This window comes from Danio rerio, chromosome 23 (genome assembly GCF_052040795.2).
Source record: "Danio rerio strain M-AB ecotype USA chromosome 23, GRCz13ab, whole genome shotgun sequence".
In the NCBI taxonomy this organism is placed as follows: Eukaryota; Metazoa; Chordata; class Actinopteri; order Cypriniformes; family Danionidae; genus Danio; species Danio rerio.
Window position 1 is genome coordinate 32,115,301 of NC_141043.1, and position 24,664 is coordinate 32,139,964.

A 24,664-nucleotide genomic window follows, 5' to 3' on the forward strand; every position below is an offset into this window, starting at 1 on the left:
CTTTATTAATTTAATTTCTTGTCCACATTTGACCCAATTTAGTTATTTTAGTGTGTTATGATTTTTGTCATTGCATACTGCCTTATATGTGAGCAACTTAATCACTATGGGACTTCTTAAAGTGAAACAACCAGCATCCAGTTTTTTTAAAAAAAAAATAGGTTTCGACGGACAGACGGGCTGACGGACAGCCAGACAGACAGATAGACAGACGGACGGACGGACGGACAGACAGACAGACAGACAGACAGACCGATAGATAGATAGATAGATAGATAGATAGATAGATAGATAGATAGATAGATAGATAGATAGATAGATAGATGATTTGTCTATGAAAAATTCAATAAAGTCAATGAATTATTGCTAACTACAATCAGGGCAGCCTTTAAGTTTTGAAGAATTTTTAGAATGGTGTAGTTCCCACACAAACCTGCAGGGGCTGAAGCACTAAACCTATAACTCTATAAAATCACAAATCCTTCTCCCACCAATCACTTCCATCCTGGTATGGAACAATACAATTAATTCCCAATGGACAAAATACCCTGTTTCACTCGGATATACATAAGTAGCAGAATTGGTTGCGAACTGCATTTCATGTTGACTTTAATTCATTTTTTTAATCTCAGCGAGAGCAATTTGTTATACTTACGCCTTGAGAGTTCATACATCACCACATTACTGAACTTTCTTTCATTTCCACAGAGAACCTCCCTGGCACATCCGATTAGCCATGCTACCATAACTACCCACCTTCACTCTGATTCATGATCTCTGCTTCATCGCTATCAATGCCAGCGCATAATCTCCGCTAATTCCCACAGAAATGCTTTCTGCATTAACTTTCATCAACACATCTGTATAACCTGCTCGCGTGAAGGGAGTAAAGCTCAGGATCAATATGCTACATGGAGCACATTTCATGTATCTTGTTGGCCTAAGTGACAGGCCATTTAATATGAAGTGAGGCGGATCCAGCGGCCCGGGTCTGCACCCGAGTCGGCCCGCAACATATATTCATCTCCAGAAACAAGTCAATACAACCAGTTCATCAGCACCCGATGGCTTTCATTACTTTTGCGGATCATTACGATATGAGAAACAACAAAAGGTGGGGGAAAAAATGAAAATGTTTACCTTGAAAATACGGCGGATTGCAAATGGCCTTTATTAGCTGCTATGGAACAGATATGCGCATGTAATGCTTCATCCAGCTGCCTTGATTCGGATGAAAAAGGGGATATTTACCAAGTGTGTGGGAGGGGGTGCGCTTTGGCATCATGAGTCTTGGCAGGAGAAAATTAGTATTCCAGATCTGGCCAATCTGGGCTCAAAAAAAGAGCCTTAGCAAATCCCCACGGTGGAGGTGTCAGGCGCAAAATGACAAAAATCTGCTCCTAGACAGGGAGTCATTTATATTTTAGCTCCGTTCCATTATCTTAACGAATCCATCATCAGCCAATGCAATATTAACAGCAGAAAATCAACTCATTAGATCCAGGGGGATTTAATCAAGATTGCAATCATGTATGCGGTTCCTGGAGAGTTTGATTTTTTCTTTTTTTTTTCTTTTTGGTCCTTTCCACATAATTGGCGCATCTCAGATCTTAATAAATTATTCTCTGTCTCAGACTGATGCCATTTTTTTCCCTCCCTCTCACGCCAGGCTCACTCCGGCTCCGACTATAATATTTACAATAAACATTATTATGTCATGGGCACACTGTTTAAATGGCCTTTAGCTAACTCGGAGAGGTAATTGGCTTTTCCATTTCTCTCTCGTTTTCTTCTTAATTGCCAGATGATATTGCTAACTGTCTCCCAAGGAAAGAGGAAAAGCGGTTTGGTGGGGCTGTGCTCTTTTGCCTTTGAAAGTCTTCTGCTTATGATACGGAGCAACTCTTTGAATTGTTAATAAACGCAAATATTAGAATGTCAGGTCACAGTTTCAAACATCAGCACTAGCTTCCTTTGGTCTAGTTTTAAAAGTGGACTGAATTTTTTTTTCAATACTATTATTAATTCATTATTTTGGTCTGTTTTGCTGGCAGTAATCTTGGACTTTATCCACTAAGTGTTCATGTAACAATGCTATTGGTATTAAAATAAAATAATAAATAATAAAAATATAATAAAAAGGTTTCTGAGACAAAGTGAAAAGTATCAGTATTTGCACTTTGCAAGTATTTGCAAAATCATTATGAAATCCACAATATATTACACTTTTACATCTTTAGCTTTAAAGCCTGAATTATTATTACTTTTTATTCTATTTTTATTATTTAAAAAACAACATTTTTTAATTTCTGAAATTTTGCATAAAGCTAATAAAACAACAAAATATGCATTGGCATACGTTGAACTTTTTTTATCTAATTTAAAATTTGAGACATTTAACACTTTAAAGCCTAAATTATTATTATGTTTTAATCCTACCTGTTTTTATTATTTAAAAATATATATCTTTAAATTAAGAAAGTTTATATGAAGCTAATAAAATGACATAATATAATTGTTTATATATATATATATATATATATATATATATATATATATATATATATATATATATATATATATATATATATATATATTATTTATTTTTTTTTTTAAGTTGTACTTTTTCCATGTCTAATTTAAAATGAGAGATTACCCCTTTAAGTCGTGTTCAGGTCAAATCTAACCGATTTACAACTGAAAACGCTCTTAAATATTTTTTGTGTTTTACATCTGATTGCCTGAAGGCCTAATGATATCCTCCACACTATGCATTTGAACATATAACATTTTATCACCTCTTTCATTGAATTTTGAGTGTTTTAGTAAACCTTGTTATAGCTGTGGTGTTCCCGGTCAAAAGTAACTGCCATAAGAAATGAATGGGCATCCAGACCAGAAGTTGTTTACATTAAGACTTTTTATTTAAAAAAACAAATGTTACACACATACTGTTTGCTATGGAATGCAAAAACTTTGAGGCTCAATATCACAAAATGATTCAGAACACAGATAGAACCTTATAATTCCAAGGTCATGAATACTACTACTACTACTAATAATAATAATAATAGTTATGATAATAATAATAATAAAGAAAAAAGTACTAAATGTGAAGTATGTAGTGGTCTCAATTATGATAAAGTCACATTTATCACAGTAATGAAGTCTGCACTGCACGCTCGTGGTTTGTAAAATTGTGGTGCATTAATCTGGTTAATAATTTCATTCAGAAGGTTATGATTTGCACTTGTTGAATAATTACTTTACATAGTTTTATTTTACATTCTCAGGATATACAAAACACAGATATTTCAGCACAATGCCTTTCTCAGTGTGTGACACAATCTTCTCACTCCATCCTCTTACTCCACAGTCAATCACATTACGTCATCACTTAGATGATGAATATTCATACTTATGACGAATATTGTAATTATCAATCAACAATATTGTGAATCATTGATTTTGAAAGTATGAAGAAAAAATAATGATGTAAAGATGTACTTTAATGATTTGTACTGTCAGAATTTCATTGTATTGATGGAGATTTGAATAAGTGAATTATGATAATTGAAATGTTATTTTACTGTACAATGTAAATAATGCTTTTATAGGTGAAGGAAATATTTCTTGTGTTGTTAACTATGTAATGTAATGTAATGTGTATTTATATAGCGCATTTATTGTGTATGGCCATACACCCAAAGCGCTTCACAACCATGAGAGGGGGGGAGGGGGTCTCTCCACACCACCACTAGTGTGCAGCATCCACTTGGATGATGCGACGGCTGCCACAGGACAACGGCGCCAGTGTGCTCCCGACACACTAGCTAATGGTGGAGTGAAGTGACAGTGATAGAGCCAATTCGGTGGATGGGATTGATTGGGAGGCCATGATCGTAAGGACCGATAGAGAAACTTTGGCCAGGACACCGGGGTTACACCCCTGCTCTTTTACAAGAAGTGCCATGGGATTTTTAATGACCACAAAGAGTCAGGACCTCGATTTTACGCCTCATCCGAAAGACGGCGCCCACAGACAGTGTAGTGTCCCCTTCACTTTTACTGGGGCATTAGGACTCACGCAGACCACAGGTTGAGCGCCCCCTGCTGGCCTCACTAACACCACTTCCAACAGCAACCTAGTGTCCCCTAGTGGTCTCCCATCCAAGTACTGACCAGGCTCAGCCCTGCTTAGCTTCAGTGAGTAACCGTTTTTGGGCTGCAGGGTGATATGGCTGTGGCATTGAAACGAAAATGAGTTATCTAACCAGTGCTTAGTTTGAGCCAGATCATGCGGGTAAACGTCAGACATTAGTATTTTGTGTTCCTGCATTTATTTTAATTGATCCGGCATTAACTTTTGCGTGGTGAATACTTGCATGTGTGTGTGTGTGAGAGAGAATGTGAATTAGTCCCAGTGAAAATGCACACACATAAAGGTAGTCACTTTTAACCAATAAGCTGTCTTACGTTTATAATCACTCTCATTGGTTGGTGATTGTTTCACAAGCAGTGAACAGAGAAAATAAATAATGACATAGTGTAGTGGTCTACCTAAATAATATTTATATTTTCAAAATATATATTTAAACCATGAGTAAATCTAATAATAAGCCTAATCAAGAAAAGATGAAACTGCAGCCCTGGATTAGGATAGCGGGAGACAGAAGCAAAGCGATCTTAGGTCAGCCAGAAAACATTATAGATAAGGCAATTGTGAGCTCTTGAAGATTAGACAAAGTCATTTTCGCTTGGCACATAATAGTAAAGTGAACTGAATGTCAGTAGTTTCCATGCACCTATTTTAATATGCATTTTGGATTTATGCATAAAAACGGTTGATGGAAACAACAAAATGCATATAAATTTAGAAAATGTGCATTAAACATGCGCACAACTGAGTAGGATAAACTTTTTAGTCAATAAAAAAGATGTGCATAAACTACGATGGAAATACTTTTACCGAACAAATTCCAGTATTCGCATTAAATAAAGGTCATGTGATTTTGTTATAGATCATGTGATGATAAAAATGCATGTAAATGGACAAACCAGCAGGCTGAGCACAAAGTAAAACATCTGAAATGTTGTTTTAGCCATTAAAAAACACCTTAACCATTTCAGTATTAGTGTTATTATATTATTAATGACCTCCAGAATCAAGAGTGACTTTGCTCTACGTCTCACGACTTCAAACATCACCGCGTGTTCACTGCGTGTCAGGATTGCCTTCAGAGGCGCAAGTCATTTATTAAATGAAGAAAAGATTCACGCAATTCACACATTCTCTTATTGCAAAAATATATATATATATATTACTGTTTGTTATGTTTGTAGCTACATGCTTGTTTTTTTATCCATGGTTAAACCATAACAATTTATTGCACAAAATAATTAAAGATTAATTAATGTCATGTTCAGGGAAAACAAAAATTGTGTGGCGGATGTCGGTCATGGTAACTTTTGTTCCCTGGTTTTGTTCCTGAAATGATTAATTTACAAATTAAGCACTGCTTCAAACAAATGACGTAATGTGATTGACTGTGCAATTAGAGGGTGAAGCAAAAAGATCTGCTAAGAATGTAAAATAAAGCTATATAAAGTAATTATTTAACGAATGCGAATCATGACCCTCTGAAAGTCACATTTATGAAAAATATAATCACAATTGAAGCAACAATTGTCTTTATACAAATACAAAACTATAAAAAATACTATTCACTATTCACATCTCCTATTATATTAAACAAAACCACAATACATGGTTTGAGCTGAACTTTTATTTCATTTAATAAATGAATCAAAACAAACAGTATAGTCAAACCCAAGTTAAATAGGAGACCTGTAACATGCCCAGGCCTGGCCTGTTGCCACAGCTACACACAGCCAACAGACACAAATATGGAAAGCTTCACATAAAAACACTCAGAGGAAGGAAATACATGGATCACTCAACAAGAACATCAAAAGAAGTTCATCCAAAAGGCTTCAACTAAATTTCTGCAAAAGTAATAATATATATATATTCTACTTCCCGCTGGCAAATTCTACCCTAAATTAACACTTAATATGTCCTACGAGACCCAAAAGTATAAAAACTGGTGACAAGCCTTTTAATCTGCCTATATGGAACAAAGCCTTTTTGTACAAGCCTTACCCTGACCTTGTCACTAGCAGTTAAACTCACTGTCTATTCTGCAATATAAAGCCTGGTCATCTCGCTGTGTCTACACGCCTCCTCCTGCTTCCTCTGGCCGCCCTCTGCCTGTAGAGAGCAGCACAGAAAGCCCGGCTAATCCCCCGTGTCACTCCGAGATGGTCAGCCCTAAATCCTTTTCCTCAGTAAACCAATCTCTGTGTTTTTTATCTAGATTTATTAGATTATAAGCCCTTCCTGCTCTGCCTGAGTCAGTGCAACACATACTAATCCTAATCGGAATAGACAAGTATTAGCCCAGTTCAAGGGGAGCTAAACTGTGACGGCTGTGACAAGAGGCAATAACACCTCCACATCTTTACATATGTATTTTTAGACAAAGCATCTTAAGCTACGAGTGAAAAATGCTGCAAGAGCTCAAAATGGCATTCGTTTATGATTAATAAAAAATAAATTAAGCCACCTAATGCGATTTGAGGATGTTTATGAGTCAACCAGGGAACGATTTCTCTTTATATGCATAAAAAAATAGGGGGTCTGTGATCATATCAGATGTGCATCTTGTTAATCAGTCAGATTATTAAGGCCTTATGCGTTTAAATAAATTTGCAAAATCCCAGCATCCAATAAGTAGAGTTGCCCTATAAAGTAATCAGGGTTAAACGCCTCCCTGCTGGCCAGAGTTAAAAATAAAGTCTAATTCTAAGATACTTTTATTTCAGGCTGTTTATATGTTTGCACGTCTACACACACAACAAGATCAAGGAAAGTCTAGAAAAATTAGGAAAAATGCCAGTTTAATTTACCTGAATTGGATATAGCATATGCATACTAATCCAAAAAAATATATTAGGTAATGTAGGCTGGCACTGAATTGGACCTACTGGGATGGATCTTTAAGACTTATGAGGACAGGACTGACTGGATCCAAAAGGTTCTCTCTAAATGCACATTTCTGCCACTGGCCAAAAGCACAGGTTTCACAGGCAGACATTTTTCTAGAATACATTAAAAACTCCACACTAATGAAAAAATATACTACTTTTTAAGCACAACAAAAGTCAATCATAGCATACAAACACTCACTGGCTAATTTAAACCTGTTTTAAAGGGTCACAAAACACCAAAACACATTTTTGAGAAGTTGAAAGTCATAAATATGTCCCATGTTGCTAAAAACACTTTTAGGACACAGATATTTCTCTAAAAAGTGAAAATTGGTTAATTTTGCGTTGTTTTGAGCAAATTAGTTCTTAGTTAAAAAGAAATTTTGAAGCTACCTCATGGCCATAAGATCATTGTATAAATTCCAGCGTGGAGATTGGCTGTCTGTACCAGCCAGTACAAAGTGACGTCACTGAGTTTTTTAGCACATCTGTACATTAATTCATGAAATTCATTCATTTTCCTTCAGCAGTATGAACCGCCAATTTATCCAGCTTATGTTTTACACAGTGGATGCCCTTCAAGCTGCAACCCAGTACTGGGAAACACCACACAAACACGGGGAGAACATGCAAACTCCACACAGAAATGCCAACAGGCCCAGCTGGGACTCGAACCAGCGACCTTCCTGCTGTGAGGTGACAGTGCTAACCACTGAGCCACCATGTCATCTTTAAATGACATATTGGCTAATATTTTTGACACAATTGGGGTGTGAGCTTTTCGCAAGTAAACTGTGAAAACAGTTTTATTTACATTACACTATAAACACATTCATAAGCACATAACCCAGCTCCTAAACCTAACCATTTGTCAATATAAAACACAGGATATACTGTTGCAGGCAGACACAACTACCATAGCAACTTATTAAAAAGATACTAATATTTCAAGGCAACATTGGTTATTTCTGGAGGAATTGATGAGCTTGCAGTCTCCATTCATTGTACAGCTTACATGTTGCCTGTCAAAAATTCAAATATTGCCGCTGGAAGAACACCAAGCCGAGAATAAATCAAATGAATTAAATAATATTTGGACTACAACACTACTCAGTTGTACCGCTTTTATATGGTTGGTTTTTATGATAAATACATCTAAATGCTTTTATTTGCCTGGTGCGTATTTATGGTCAGAATTGTGTAGCTTTAGTGTAGGTGTGGAGTTGGGTGCTTTAAATATTTCTGAAAGTATGTAAGTTTGTAAAATAATTATTTTACAAATACATGTAAACCGTTTATAGGAAAGCATGCAAACGACAAGTGACATCCTAAAAGGACACCAAAGGGGTACCTAGAGTATCACAAAGTGAAGGGGCTCTGACCAAGTGTCAATATGTGATGAGTTGGGAGTGAGAATGTGGTGAAACAGTCAATCACATGGTAGCAACTCAATGTGTTAAGGCATGTTGACGTCTTCAAGGTAATCTGCTGAAGTTCAAACTGAGCCACAGAATGAGGAAGAAAGATTAATTTAATTAATTGACTTTGAATGTGGCATGATTGTCTGTGCTATATGGGCTGAACTGAATATTTCAGAAACTGCATATCTACTGGCATTTCCATGCATAACCGTATAGGGAGATGGCAGTTTTGTAAGTGAAAATGCCTTGTTGACACCAGAGGTCACTTTGAACTGAAAGAAAAGTAACTCAAAATACACACATTACTTTGCAAATGAGACCTGCAAAAGAGCATCTCGGAATAAACAACACATCAAACCTTGAAGCAGAGGAGCTACAGCAGCAGAAGAGCACATTGGTGACACTGCTGTCAGCTAAGAATAGAAAATTAAGGCCACAATTTGCATGGTCAAAAAATGCATTTTTGAGAAGAAAAAAGTCAGGCTTCGAGATGTATTTGGTTGCTTAGATATTGCAAAAAACACAAGACGTAAGAGCAGCAGTCAAACACGTCTGTCTACTGTGTGTTTACATTGAAAAACTATGCTAAATGCAGCACAGTGGGGTGGACAAAAGTGTTGCGTGTGAATGTATCTATAAGTTATATACTATTACAAACACAGAGCCCTCAGTGCCCTTGTCTATATGTGAACGTAACAGAAAGAAAAGATACACATGCACTTCAGCAACAAATTTATCTGTCTATGCCTGAGTGCAAGAACAACAGCATCTAACACACAGCAGCATGCAGACACTGAGCGCGTGTAGCCGCTGGCTGACAGAAAGAGGTGAGCGAGATCTGACAGCAGTGTCTGCTCCCTGTACATGTGAGCTTGGCCCTGAAAGCGAGAGCCGACTCTTGGGTCTTCCCCTCTGGGCAGGAATGGGACCCTGCATATCACTTCCCATTCCCCATCACTGCTGAGACCAGTTCAGATCATCCCTGCTGAAAAAAAGAAACAGCTTAAACCAGCCAAAGCTGTTTTGTTGATATACCCGCTTTGTCAGGTGGGCCTAGTTGTCTTTTTTTTAGAATTTTGGAGGTTTGCCATCTTGGCTGGGTCATCAGCTAGACCGATTCAAATCAGCTATAACTGGACAATCCAAAATCCAGTGTATCTTTCATTACCCTCACACAGCTAGTGTTTGGGATTGACAGGTGTATTTACTAACAGGTGTGACCCAAAAAAACTTCTTGTTCATACAACAGAAAGAATAACAAAGTCAAGCACCTTTTCTAAGTAAACTAACCTATCACTAAAGCAAATATCAAATATATTTCAATAACAAAGTATTATCTCTACTGACATGACCTTATTTAACACAATTAGGATGAATAAGATACAAGTCCATGCATCAAAACTTTATTTTCATACAGTGTCAATTTTTTTATTCTTGACAGAGCACTTTATGAGTTCAGTCAACAGTATTTCATAATAAAATAATTAGCAAATGATGTTATTACATATAATTTATTTTTTTAAAAGGAAACACTTTACGCAGTTGTTACATTTTTGTATACATTTAGTTAACATTAGTTAACCCTTTTAGGTAATAGAAACAATTTAATATTGTTACAATTCCTATTCTTCTGCTGAGTTACATAATCTACACTAAGGGGACACTTTATTACGTACACCTGTCCAACTGCTTGTTTCCACAAATCTCTAATCAGCCAATCACATGGCAGCAATTCAATGCATTTAGGCTTATATACCTGGTCAAGTCGATCTGCTACAGTTCAAACCAAGCATAAGAATGGGGTAGAAAGGTAATTTAAGTGACTTTGAACATGGCAGACGGACTGGATTGAGTATTTCAGAAATTGCTGCTCTACTGAGATTTTCACACACAACCATCTCTAGGGTTTACGGAGAATGGTAAAAAAAGAGAAAATATCCAGTGAAAGGCAATTCAGTGGTAACAAATGCCTTATTAATGCCAGAGGTCAGAGGAGAATGGCCAGCCTGGTTCGAGCTGATAGAAAGGCAACAGTAACTCAAATAACCACTCATCCAACTGAGGTATGCAGAAGAGCATCTCTGAATGCACAACACGTCAAACCGTACGGGCTACAGCTGTACAGTGACCACACTGGGTGCCACATTCCTGTCAGCTAGAAACAGGAAACTGAGGCCACAATTCGTAATGGCTCACCAAAATTGAATAATAGAAGATTGGAAAAACGTTGCCTGGTCTGATGAGTCTTGTTTTCTGCTGCAACATTCGAATTGTAAGGTCAAAATTTGACATCAACAAGATGAAAGAATGGATCCATCCTGCCTCGAATCAATGGTTCAAGATGGAGGTGGTGGTGTAATGGTGTGTGGGATTTTTTCTTGGCACACTTTGGGCCCATCAGTCTGAATTGAGCCTTGTGCCAACGCCACAGCCTACCTGAGTATTGTTGCTGACCATGTCAATCCCTTTATGACCATAGTGTACCCATCTTCTGATGGCTTCTTCCAGCAGGATAACGCATCATGTCATAAAGAGTGAATCATCTCAAACTGGTTTCTTGAACATGACAATGAGTTCATTGTACTCAAATGGCCTCCACAGTCATAAGATCACAATTCAATTGAGCACTTTCAGCATGTGGTGGAATGGGATGAGCAGCTGAAAAATCTGCAGCCACTGCCTGATGCTATTATGTCAATATAAACCGAAATCTCTGAGGAAAAAAAATCCAGGACCATTGTTGTATCTATGCCACAAAGAATTAAGGCAAAAGCGGGTTCAACCCAGTACTAGTAAGGTATACCTAATAAAGTGGCCGGTAAGTGTAGTCACTCTTTTTTTAAACTGAACTGTGTGCAAACAAAAATACAGTTTGAACCTACAGTATGTCCACCAGTTATTAGCATGCTTTTTCAGTCATCCAATCACAAATGGTCAGGCGAGACACACTACTGTTTCGAGACGGTATTGACATGCATTTAGATGTGACTCTTGTAAACCCTTACCCTTTTTTGTGTAAGATGGTGTGCTTTCTTGCAACATATTCAATAACGATGGTATTATAAGTCAGTAGTTGTAGAACATCGGTAGGTGGAGAGATCTGGATTGCTGTTGTGTTTGTATTTTTAAAGCCATCCAATCAAATGCATTTTTGACTAGCTCGTGAAGTGGTCAAAAGTGAACAAGTTCGAAATACATTTCAGATTCCATTCACACCAGTATTGATTCATCCATTTTTGATCTGACTGACAGAAAAAAAAAATGTAATAATAAGTGTTAATGGAGCTTAGAACTCCTAACAGTGCGTGCATGTGTGAACAGCCATAAAGAACCAGGAACCCCTATTGTTTACACTGACTACTGCTTCACAAACACACGGGCGTTCTGAAGGGTGGCCCACGCTCAACTCTCACTGAATGTGCCTGGCATTGACTATTTATTTCCAAAGCGGGACCTCGTCAGCTTTGTGAGAAAATCCATGTCTGTCCTGTCTGCCCTTTTGTCTCTTTTATGTAAGTGGGAGATATTTCAACCGGCTATCGGTTTACCTTATACGTGCTGGTATATGCAGGAAAGGTGCCCATGTAAGGTCAGTGACTCTTCTCCGAACGTCCCTCTGAATCAACACTGCCTGCCTATGGCCATTTGTTTCCTTCTGTACCCTCTCTTTCTCTCTCTCTCGATGGAAAATATGGCATGCTCTTCAGAGAGGAATGTAGTGCTGAGTTGCATGTCTGAGGAGGCTTGATAAAATGCCCACAAGTAACACAACCCTCAGTGGCACTTTGAAAATCAGCAGCGGTTGACGTTGGTGAGAGATTTGGCTGAGCTTACGCATATTTTCAGCTCCCTGCCATATCTACTGACAACAAAAATCAATCTGGTAGCAGAAAGTCATCAGTTCAGTTGAACGAGTAAGGGTAAACGGCCAAAACATCAACAAAAAGCCTTTAATGCTTATTGAAACCTAACTACTTTAAGCCTGACCTTTGTAAAGACCAAAATACTTAAGTCTCAAACTCAATTCCTGGAGAGCCGCAGCTCTGCACAGTTTTCCTCCAACCCTAATCAAACACAGCTGATCCAACTAATCAAGGTGTTCAAGACTACCAGAGACTATTAAGCAGGTGTGAGTTAGAGGTGGTTGGAGCTAAACTATGCAGAGCTGCGGCCCTGCAGGGGTTGAGTCTGAAACCACTGCCAAAAGGAAAAGAAGACCATTTATATGTTGTCTATGAAGCCCGGATGCTGATGAGCTTTGATAGAACATGAATAGGCTCACAAACAAAGATGCACTAGCTAGCACCTCCTGCGGCCAGAGGTTTTCTAACACAGCTTAAAATTAGCTTGCCCATGTTACACTCTCCCATCCGGGTCATGGCACCAATATGATCTTTCCAGTTCTACCCTCCCTACACCAAGTGGGATTTGAAACGCTGTCTCTGGCATAGGAAGCAGTCGTACTATCAAAGACCCTAAAGACACTAAAGCCTCTAGCGTCAGCCACTAGCATGCCTTCTGAGGCCAGGGGAGTGAGGTTTACTCTGACAGCTCCTACAAGCTGGTCTCCATTACACTTACTGTACCCTAAACCTCAGTCCCATAACACCAATGAGATCTTTCCGGTTCTACTCTCCCCACAAAAAGTGGGATCTTAAATGGTGTTTATATAATTAGAAGTAGGAATAGGGTCAGTTGGTACAATAGCAAGGTGAATGTGGTTTACTTGCACAGCTCATACAACTAGCTAGCTTTGGATGTTAAAGACAGCACCATCTAGTATCAGTTGCTACATCTTGAATCCAGTTGAGATAGGTTTATTCACACAGCTCATATTAGCTGACCTCTGTTACCTCTATAGAAAATAGCCACACAGGGGCATTTTCAAGATGGCAATCACATAGCTTGCAGTAATGGAACGTTTATTTTTAGTGGACATTTTAGTTCTTTTTAGTGTGATTCGAAATAACCCATCCCATAATATTTGAGTGAATCATGTTGGAAGTAGTGGGCACTGTAAATTTGTGACCAGAATGTCTGTTCATTCTCATGTTATTTTAGGGTCACTGGGTTGGTGGGGGTGTAGGGACTCTCAGAGTATCTTTCAAAGTTCTGATTCCACTAATCTTGCAAGCATCGGCAAATCCAGTGATTAGCTCTTCGCAAAAAGTGCTCACCCAGAACTTTTTAACTTGCTCCTGGAAGTCGTATGAAGTCAGCCAATCAGCTTTCAGCATTTTTTTCAGGTCCCTGTCAGTTTTGTGTGCAGTTTGACAATCAGTGAATGGATTGTGGGTGTAGCGTCTGGATGATTTCTCTACTGAAGTGTTCGCTACATACACAGTGAACTGAAATCAACACAATCTGCCAGAATGAAAAACAGAGAGGCAACTTCTGTGGAAAACGGGAGCCTTATCGTCTCAAGCGAGCGGGTGGGGAGGCAAACAGCTGTTTAAATGTGAGGGAGACAGGAGGAGGTTAAAAGGAGTCAATGGAGGCTAAAGAGACAGCAGGTCTAGCGATGACAAAAAGAGTGGCCAGGGACTGCAGATCAGGACTTCTGGAAACCACATCAAACAGGCCATGGAGAACAGCCAAGATGAACACACACCAACTGTTGCGGAGTGAGAGAGAAAATCAGGCAGGATAAAAACGACGAGAGAAGGAGGAAACAGAGAGGCGGCAGGCAGTAGTTAAGGGGAACACAAACGACCGATGCTTCACTGGCCCAATCAATCCTGCACACCAATCAATCGTTCAGCAGCCATACACTCCAGCCTATCAGAGGCTGGCCACTCGCTCAGACGAGCACCTGACTAATACCCACTACAATGTCACTTCTATATTTGTATCCCACTAATCTGCTCTCCGGGCTCCAATCTTTTCCACTTTCTTGCAAATTTATCACTAGACTGAAAGGCCGGTGCCAGATCCTAAGTGCCTCACCCCTTTAAATTAAACCGTGGCATTTCAGATAAAGCCCCTAAATTCCTTATCTCAGCGCTCTGCAGAGTCTTTAAAGGCAGAGTGTCACTTTTCCTAAAACAGAGGCTGTGACGCATGTGATGCCCCCTCCTGCCTCCCTTTCCTCCATTTAGAAGAGAAAATCTTGACAAAAATAGAACATATTTCAAGCAAGGGGCATTACGAAACAGACAGCTATCTCTCCACAAGTGTGGCCATGATAGCTCCTGTCTGCAGGCCAGCGAAATGCCAAACACTTTGGCAAACGGGCTGAACAAATGATTTTAGGCTCCAGGATTGCTTTGCTTTTTGCGGCCACCAAAAATACAATATATTTAATTAAATGACATCATGCTGTTCTTCTAAAAGGAAAGTGTAGTAACTTTTTATATAAATTGACAAACATTTTTCTTGATTTTGATGTTCGTTTAGGGGTAAAAATGATATTAGAAATACCTGATCTGTGATTTAATGTTACTGTTAAACTGCTGAAAGTGGTAAATAGATGAATATGTAAGTATGAGCAGTTCATTTGTATTATCTCATATTTTCATTTTTAATAAACAAGTTAAAATTACAGCTCACAAACTGCACAGAATAAACTAATAAATTCATGTCAATAAAGGGGAATCAAATTTATTAAGCATTTGCTATGAAACAATGAGAGTTTGAAGGAGTTTCCCAGAAAAGGCAAACTTTTCCAAGAAATTTACCTTTGGCTATTTTTTAACTTGATGTTTATTTGAAACAAACTGCAAATTAATTTGTTGGCATGATTTTGTTTTAAATGCCACCACACAAGCTCATGTTTTGATTTTGCTTGAAATATATGGAAGCTTTCAGTCTTAGATGTTTCTCTTAAAATGACTTTGTCATACAAATGGAGCAATTGTTGACATAGAGCAGTATTTTGTTTTATAATCCTATCTTGAAAGTATCTGATGAGAACTATTTGAGCTCATATCTCTGACTCTTGAGATCTGAGCACAGCTTGTGACAATGATAAGATTGTATCTGAAAGTCTTGAGGTGATACAACAGTAGATAACAGCAGCATATAAATCTGTGAAATCTGAAACCACTTGTATATTAAAAGATCTCAATTTGTTTTCAGCTGAAGGTGAATATTCTCTCAAAAATGTCATTCTTACAAAACAAGTCATGTTTTAGGTCTTAAGTCTAGGCTTTTAGCACACAATGTAACAGCTGTAAACAGATGTCACTCTGTTCTCGCTACAGGTCCACAATAACACCAGAGTGTCAATATATTTCTCATTAACTTGCTTTCTGCTGGAGATTCATTACCTTATATGGGACCTAACGCATTTGGAGATCTTTTGACTATGTGTGATAATGTGCTGACATCCTCCTCACTGTATTTCTTTCCTTCTTTCTCTCTGCCCCCTACAGACCTTTGTGTATTTTTTCTGCAACAACTCAGTATTAAAATCCTGATTACTGAATGCAAATACAGACATAGAAGTTATATCATATTTTAGTGTGTGTGTGTAGTATATATTTTATGTTTACAATCAAATAAATTGTATAATATTATACAAAGAAATACACTCACCGTCCACTTTATTAGGTACACCTGTCCAACTGCTCGTTAACACAAATTCCCAATGACATGGCAAAAACTCAATGCATTTGGGCATGTAGACATCTTCAAGACTATCTGCCGGGGTTCAAACCAAGCATCAGAATAGGGAAGAAAATTGATTTAAGTGACTTTGAACATGGCATGGTTTTTGGTGCCAGACAGGCTGGTCTGAGTATTTTAGAAACTGCTGATTTACTGGGATTTTCAAGCACAACCATATCTAAGGTTTACAGCGTGTGGTCCGAAAAAGAGAAAGTTCTGTGGGTGCAAATGCCTTGTTGATGTCAGAGGTTAGAGGAGAATGGCCAGACTGGTTTAAACTGATAGAAAGGCTACAGTAACTCAAATAACCATTGTTACAATCAAGGTATGCAGAAAAGCATCTCTGAATGCAGAATACGTCAAACTTTGAGGCAGATGGGCTACAGCAGCACTCCCGTCAGATAAGAGCAGAAAATTGAGGCTCACCAAAATTGGGCAATAGAAGGTTGAAAAAATGTTGCCTGGTCTGATGAGTCTTGACATTCGTATGGTAGGGTCAGAATTTGGCGATGACAACATAAGAAGCATGTATCCATCCAGCCATGTATCAACGCTGCAGGCTGCTGGTGGTGTTATGGTGTGGGGGATATTTTATAGGCACACTTTTGGCCCATTAGCACCGCCATGTCATAGACCGTGAATCATCTCAGACTGGTTTCTTGAACATGACAATGAGTTTACTGTACTCAAATGGCCTCCACCGTCACCAGATCTCAATCCAATAGAGCCCCTTTGGGATGTGGTGGAACGGGTGATTTACATCATATACGTGCAGCTGACAAAACTATCATGTCAACATTAAGTCAGTTCTGAAGGCACAAGGGGGTCTATCCTTATACTAGTAAGATGTACCTAATAAAGTGGCCGGTGAGTATATAAAACTATATATAAAACTGATTTAATTTCAGACAGCTGCCACAAAACAATTCTGATTTTCATTTAGTATACCTTAGATTTAAAATACCAAAACAAAAAACAAAAAATAATTCATAAAAATATAGATATATTTAAAAACATGAGACAACCAAATATTAACTAAAAGGAAAATGAATAATGAAATATAGAAGTAAACATTTTATACTATTAATAAGAACTACATTTAATTGATACTTAATATGCATATTTATCTGAAATGATGTATACAGTAGTTTTTTCAAAAAACATACATTTTTTTAAAATCATGTATAAATATTTTTTATTGAAAACAGCTTTTCTTGCAAAACCATATATTGCCATGGACAGATACTTCAATGCCTTTTTTATCAATTTACTTCAATGTCAAGAGGTTTACTGGTGTTTTATTTACCAAGGGTGGATTTTAATGCCCTTTCTTTAGTTTCTAATCTCATTTTGATATGATGTGACTTCCTTCACCCACCCCGTCTATTGTTTTCCCCCCATTTTTTCATGAATGAGGTCAAAACCGACTGTTCCTTTTTAGAAGGTCAAAAAACATAATAGGAGAAATGCACTCTGGACCAAAGGTAGCACTAACCAGAGAAACAAATTAACCCCTTAGCACTTGACACGCTACAAATCCCCAGCTCTAAAAAACTGCATGGCCGCTCGCTCTTATAGCACTGTCAGTGTTTAGCTTCAGCCTCTTGTGTTTATTTATCAGTGCTGTTATCTATGCTAGAGAACTGCCTGATTATTTAGACAAGTCACTGGAGTATTTTCAGGGCCAGAGGAGTGAGATCTCTAGTGCACAGCTCTAAGCAGGCAGTTTGCTTAATTCTTGACCTTTCACCTCTCGGGGGTAATAATACCTGTATATCTTGCCTCACACACATACATATGATTGCAAAGCATGAACGACTATCCAGGTGACTTCTAACGAGGATTACTTGTTATTATTATACATACACACCCACACGTGGCGTTGATTATGGAGGATTGCTAAGTTAGGCCAGTATACAATAGTCGACATTTGATGTGGACCAAAAAAGTTGATCAATATGGTTGTTGTGCAATAGCTTGAGATTTTAGTAACCTTATTTTATCCACTTCAAATGTTGACTACTGTATACACTCACTGGCCACTTTGTTAGGTACACCTGTCCAACTGCTCATTAATGCAAATTTCTAATTAGCCAATCAAATGGCTAAAAAGACGATCTGCTGCAGTTCAAACGAAGCATTAGAATGAGGAGGAAAGGTGATTTAAGTGACTTTGAAGGTGGCATGGTTGGTAGTGCCAGACGGGCTGGTCTGAATAATTCAGAAACAGCTGATCTACTGGGATTTTCATGCACAATCATCTCTAGGGTTTACAGAGAATGGTTTGAAAAAGAGAAAATATCCAGTGAGTGGCAGTTCTGCAGACGCAAATGCCTTGTTGACGACAGAGGCCAGAGGAGAAAGGCCAGACTGCTTCGAGCTAATAGAAAGGCAACAGCAACTCAAAAAACCAATTGTTACAACTGAGGTATGAAGAAGAGCATCTCTGACTGCAGAACACATTGAACCTTGAGGCAGATGCGCTACAGCAGCAGAAGACCACACCGGGTACCACTCCTGTCAGCTAAGAACAGGAAACTGAGGCTATAATTCTTACAGGCTCATCAAAATTGGACAAAAAAAGACTGGAAAAACATAGCCTGGTCTGATGAGTCTTGATTTCTGTTGCGACATTTGAATTGTAGTGTCAGAACTTGACGTCAACAACATGAAAGCATGGATCCGTCCTGCCTTGTATCAACGGTTTAGGCAGGTAATGGTGTGGGGGATATTTTCTTGGCACACTTTGAGCTCCATTAGAACCAATTGGGAATTGTGTCAACGCCACAGCTTACCTGAGTATTGTTGCTGACCACGTGCAACCCTTTATGACCACAATGTAACACGCCATGTCATAAAGCAGGAATCATCTTCACTGTTCACTGTACTCAAATGGCCTCCACAGTCGCCAGACCTCATTCCAATAAAGCATTTTTGGGATGTGGTGGAATGGGAGATTCACATCATGGATGTGCAGCTAAAAAATATGGACGCTATCATGCCAATATGGACCAAAATCACTGAGGAACATTTCCAGTATCTTGTTGAATATACGTCATGAAGGATTAGGGCAGTTCTGTGGGGGTCTAACTGTATTGTCAATTGTAAGGTGTACCTAATAAAATGGCCGGTGAGTGTATATGAATGCTTGCTAATCTGAAAATTCTGCCACTGAAAAACATATACAAAATGAATTGAGACGTTTATCTCATAATTCTTTTTATCTCAGAATTGCATGATAAAATCTCACAGTTCAGATGTTTTTCACCTTGAAATTATGACTATAAGTCTCGCAACTCTGTCTTATAGGGACATTTCACTAAAGGATTACTCATCATTTACTTACCTTCAACCTTTTTTTAGTTTCTTTCTTCTGTTAAACACAAAAGATAGCTGAAAACCTTTAACTATTGACTTCCATAGCAGAAAAGTAGATACTATTAAAGTCAATGGTTACATTTTTCAAAATATCTTCTTTTGTGTTCAATGAAAGAAAGAAACTCACAAATGTTTGAAATAAGTGAAGCGTGATTAAATTCAATTTTGAGTGAGCTATCCCTTTAATTACTAACAAACTCGAGATTCTATGATGCAGTTCTAAAAAAAAAAAAAGTTGTCTTGGTAATTTAGTTTCTTGCAACTGTTTTGCTTCAAAAAAAAACAACAACATAAAAAAAACAACAACATTTTAACAGTACACTGAGAACTGAACCCAAAATTCATTTCATATCATTTTCCCCCCTCCAAAGGTTAGTTCCGTTCTTTTCCAATCAGAAGAAATGCTCCCTGACCCTTATTGAGAAATTCTGTTTTCCTTTCCATTTTTCCTTGAGATTTTAAAAAGGAAGCAGATAAACGTAGCCCTGTCTCCTGGTTGCAATTTCCTGCTTTTTTCCCATTTCTTTTCCCTAGTTTTTAACAAAACAGCAAGTCCCCTCAGATTTCCCTTCTCCTGTTTAAACTTCACACTAGTAAGCCCAACAGCACCATGCAGCAACAGCACAATGAGTCCTCCTAACAAAAAAGGCAGGCTGAAAATAGAATAAAAATAGAATAAAAAAAACGCTGTTATCCAGCTGTCCCCTTTAAATCACTCACAGCCACCACTTCAGCAGAGACCTAAACACACCACTGCTTTTCTCAAGCCCAGCAACTGAGATATCCATACGCAGAATGTGTTTTTAAACTCTTTTCAGTATGTTCTCTCCTTCCTGCTGGAGCAGTGCATTCATTCCACAGCCGGTGCAAGGCCACCGACAAACACAGATAGACCCAAACACAAAGACAAGAGAGTGTAAAACAGTCCCAGAATTCATGCGGCGGTGAGCGGGACATACTCACGTACAGGAAAGACACTGGTGCATTACAGGCCTGATCTCGCCGACTGAAAGACAGGGACAGACGGCGCTCTTGGCAACCCAAAGAACACTGAGCTTAACAGGTCTCGGGTTTTCGACTTTATGTAAAGTTAGACGCGTTTGAAGGTTTCAAATATAGCGTCTGCCAAAGCGATTACTTTTAACATTGGCAAGGCCCAGAGCAGTTTCGATGAAGCATTCTTTAACACTTCCCTTCTTAACAACCATATGCTTTAACGCAAAGTGCAGCCCCGGCCATGGCGCAGAGGGGAGCATAAATTATCACTGATATTTAACGTGCTGCTGGGGAGGAGCCGCGCACAACAGCAGCTGACAAAATTAGTGGCATTTAGCTGTTTTGGAAACTGATCATGTAGGGCTTGATGTTGCTGGTGGCAATGATTATATGGGTGAGTCAGGAACAAGTCCAAGCCATTTATTTAACCTCTAAATCTTAAGGAAGAAATAATAAATACAGTTTTGTTAATTAAATGTGTTTATGTGTAAATGTATTGACCTTATTCTAAAATGCTTAGTGCGCCTGTTTTCGCGATTGTCTTAGAACTTCCGTTTCAGTCGCCTTTGGGGGAAATGACAAGGAATAATAAACGGCAAAAAACGGTCAAACTACTTGCTCTACAAACAAATGTTTGCATGACTATACAGACCAAGTAGAATAATATCACAAGAAAATATCAATTTACAACATCAAACAGCAAAACGAGCAGTTTTTAATGTCTAAAAATGAATGGAAGTGAATGAGACCGGAAGTCTTGTGCCAAAAAGATTTAAATGGCAGCGCCTGCTCGTCTGCGGAGAATAAGGTCAATAGTTTATGCATAGTTTAGCTCCAACCACCTCCAATTCACACCTGCTTAAAAGTCTCTAGTAGTATTGAATACCTTGATTAGTTGGATCAGCTGAGTTTGATTAGGATTGGAGGAAAACTGTGCAGAGCTGCGGCCCTTCAGGAATCGAGTTTGAGACCTATGCTGTACCTCTTATGATGTACAGTGCATCCTGAAAGTATTCATAGCACATCACTTTTTCTGCTTTTTTTGTTAAAAGCCGTATTCCAAAATGGATTTAATTCATTTATTTCCTCAAAATTCTACACACAATACCCCATAATGACAATGTGAAAATTGTTGCAAATTTATTAAAAATAAAAACCTGAAAAGAAAATCACATGTAAATAATATTCACAGCCTTTGCTTTGAGCCTAAAACTGAACTCCTTGGAGTGAATACCAGGTGTTACGTTTAGAGAAAACCAGGCACCGCTCATCACCAGGCTAATACCATCCCCACAGTGAAGCATGGTGGTGGCAGCATCATGCTGTGGAGATGTTTTTCTGCAGCAGGAACTGGAAGACTAGTCAGGATAGAGGAAAAGATGAATGCAGCAATGTATAGAGACATCCTAAATGAAAACCTGCTTCAGAGTACTCTTGACCTCAGACTTTGGAGACGGTTCATCTTCCAGCAGGAAAATGACCCAAAAACACCACCAAAATATCAATGGATGGCTTCACAACAACTTGGAGAGCCCAGACCAGTGCTGTCAACTCACAGCAAGAAGGTCGCTGGGTCGCTGGTTCGAGCCTCGGCTCAGTTGGCGTTTCTGTGTGGAGTTTGCATGTTCTCCCTGCCTTCGCGTGGGTTTCCTCCGGGTGCTCCGGTTTCCCCCACAGTCCAAAGAAATGCGGTATAGGTGAACTGGGTAGGCTAAATTGTCTGTAGTGTATGAGTGTGTGTGAATGTGTGTGCGGATGTTTCACAGAGATGGGTTGCGGCTGGAAGGGCATCCGCTGCGTAAAAACTTGCTGGATAAGTTGGCGGTTCATTACGCTGTGGCGACCCCGGATTAATAAAGGGACTAAGACGACAAGAAAATGAATTAATTAATTATAATTTTATTATATTATGTGTGTGTCTCCCTTGTTTTCCACATGTTATGGGGACCAAATACCCCCACAAATATAGCAATACAGGTACATTTTGACCTTGTGTGGACTTTTTTAATATACGAAGAAAAACAAAAAAATGCATCATAAATCACACAGAATGAAGTATTTTGAAAATGTAAAAATGCAGATTGTTTACTGTGTTGGATTTAGGGGTAGGATAGCAGAATATACATCCTAAAAATCATAAATTCTATAGAAATTTGTGAAAAAAAGTATTTTTTATAGATGGCTATACAAGTGTGTGTGTGTGTGTGTGTGTGTGTGTGTGTGTGTGTGTGTGTGTGTGTGTGTGTGTGTGTGTGTGTGTGTGTGTGTGTGTGTGTGTGTGTGTGTGTGTGTGTGTGTGTGTGTGCGTGCATGTAATATATTGTTCTAATTTCAGTTCTCTCTTTTGTTACATCATGGTAGTATCTGCGTTTGTTGTACTGTATACAGAACACAAATTAGAATTGACCATGCAACAAAAAATTTATTATTGTATTGCACTGTACCTCACCTTACAGTATATATCATCATGTATAATTAATTTACAAAACCACAAAATGCAACTCAACAACTTCCGCAAATTCTATACACATAAATTACCCCCCCCCCCCCTTGATTTCACAGTAAATTGTAACCTTGACACGTATCTATAAGACTCACCCAGATATGAAAAATGTTTTCTGATCATCATAAACCAGACAAATCAAACGCCTCAGCCTCTCAGGAATCAAATACATCAAATCCTAAGGATACAGTTCTCATAAAAATGCTTTCTGCGTGCGTGGTTATTTCTCAGTGCTTTAAAACACCTGCAAAATTTATAACATGTATTCAACATTTTTTATCTTGCTAAACTACTTCATTCCTCATTCAAAAGAGAATCAGCCCATGTATAAATTAAGTCACAAAGCAGTCTTGACAGAGCTTTTTTTTTTTCTTCACCTCTCAAGATAAACATGGCCGGTGGCTCTGCATAGTAACTCCTCTAGCAACAATATAAACAGTCTAACACAAGAGCAAAAAATGAACATTTCAGTTCAAGGAAGTTTCTAAATAAGGACAAAAAATATATATAGTGGATGAAGATACATCCCAGGCGCTCACACAGACTCGGACCTAAATTTCTCAGTTCACAGACATTCCTGTCCTGGAATCATCAACACATTTTCTCTCTTTAATCCTTAACTGGCCAAAATAGTCAGTGAGCAAAGCAAGCAGCGCAGACACAGGCACAACAGGAGGAGCAGAAAGACTTACTCTGCAATAAATCCACCGGCAGGCAGGAGAGCTGGGCTGCTTTCTGAAAGGGCCCACAATCAGGCACCAGATAAATTGCATTTTGTGCAAGCTGCATTGTCTCTGCTTCTGTGTTCTGCTAATCTAATGTGTTCAACATGGTCTTGGTCACCTTGACTTTGGTTGCCATAGAGCTCCATACAAACACATCCCCACCCAGAAATGCACCAAATAAGGCCAAGGGAAAAATCTCATAATCAAAGAGGTGAAACGAGAGAGAGTGGAAAATGCTTCCGAATGTACATGCCGTGCATTAAAGAGCTGGAAGATGATGATGAAGACTAATTATTCTGGGACAATAAACGCATTAAAGCGCCGAGAATGTTTACGCATTGGTAATCATCATTCATTTTTAATCGCCGGAAGATAAATTCGAGTCGTTTCAGACGGAGGGCCTTTAAGCCGCACCAGGGCCAGCGTTGTTTGTTCTCAATATGACCTTTAAACACTTTGCTGAAACACAGAGGAATCAGCCAACGCGAAAGTCGGGCGGGCGGGCGGCCGTCCTGTCTGGCAAGCGACCCCGACAGATGCGACTTCTGAGGAGTTCAAAAGAATTCTGCATGGGGGCAAGGCTATTTACATAATCCTTCAGATATATTCCCCTGCAACCTAATCAAATTATTCACAAGTCTAGCCCCTAACCATGTAGACCCCGCGATACACAGCCCTTCCATTACCGTCCTCTCTGTTCCTTAATCATATCGAACCCAAACCAGTGTCGATTTTTCCCTTTAGAATGGAAGGAAAACAAAAGCATTGCGATGTCTGACACACACAACACTCTTTTCCCTCCAGGTCCGTTTCAAATTAGTCCTCCATTATATTTGCTTTTCATGTGACACATTTAAAAGGAGAGAGAATATCGGCAAACTATGCCACACAAAGAAACAGACAATTTGCCGTTCCATTGTGAGCCACAGATCATAAGTTAATCGCTTGAAATGATGTCCTTTTTTTCCTGCGCTGAATTTGCG

General features: G+C 38.7%; 1 protein-coding gene across 33 annotated transcripts in view; it reads right to left on the reverse strand.

Moving 5' to 3' along the window:
* Positions 1-24,664, reverse strand: part of casz1 (castor zinc finger 1) — a 333,881-nt gene that overhangs the window by 149,835 nt on the left and 159,382 nt on the right. For 3 of the 33 annotated variants that reach the window (XM_087307328.1, XM_087307331.1, XM_087307330.1), the window contains exon 1: positions 20,425-20,509. The exons of 26 other annotated variants lie outside the window; for them this stretch is intronic. The gene's annotated coding sequence lies outside the window, so the exon portion shown is untranslated. Of the gene's footprint in view, positions 1-20,424; positions 20,695-23,648; positions 23,817-24,664 lie in introns of those variants that run through there. 4 more of the 33 variants (XM_087307356.1, XM_087307355.1, XM_087307338.1 and 1 more) reach the window with 4 other exon arrangements.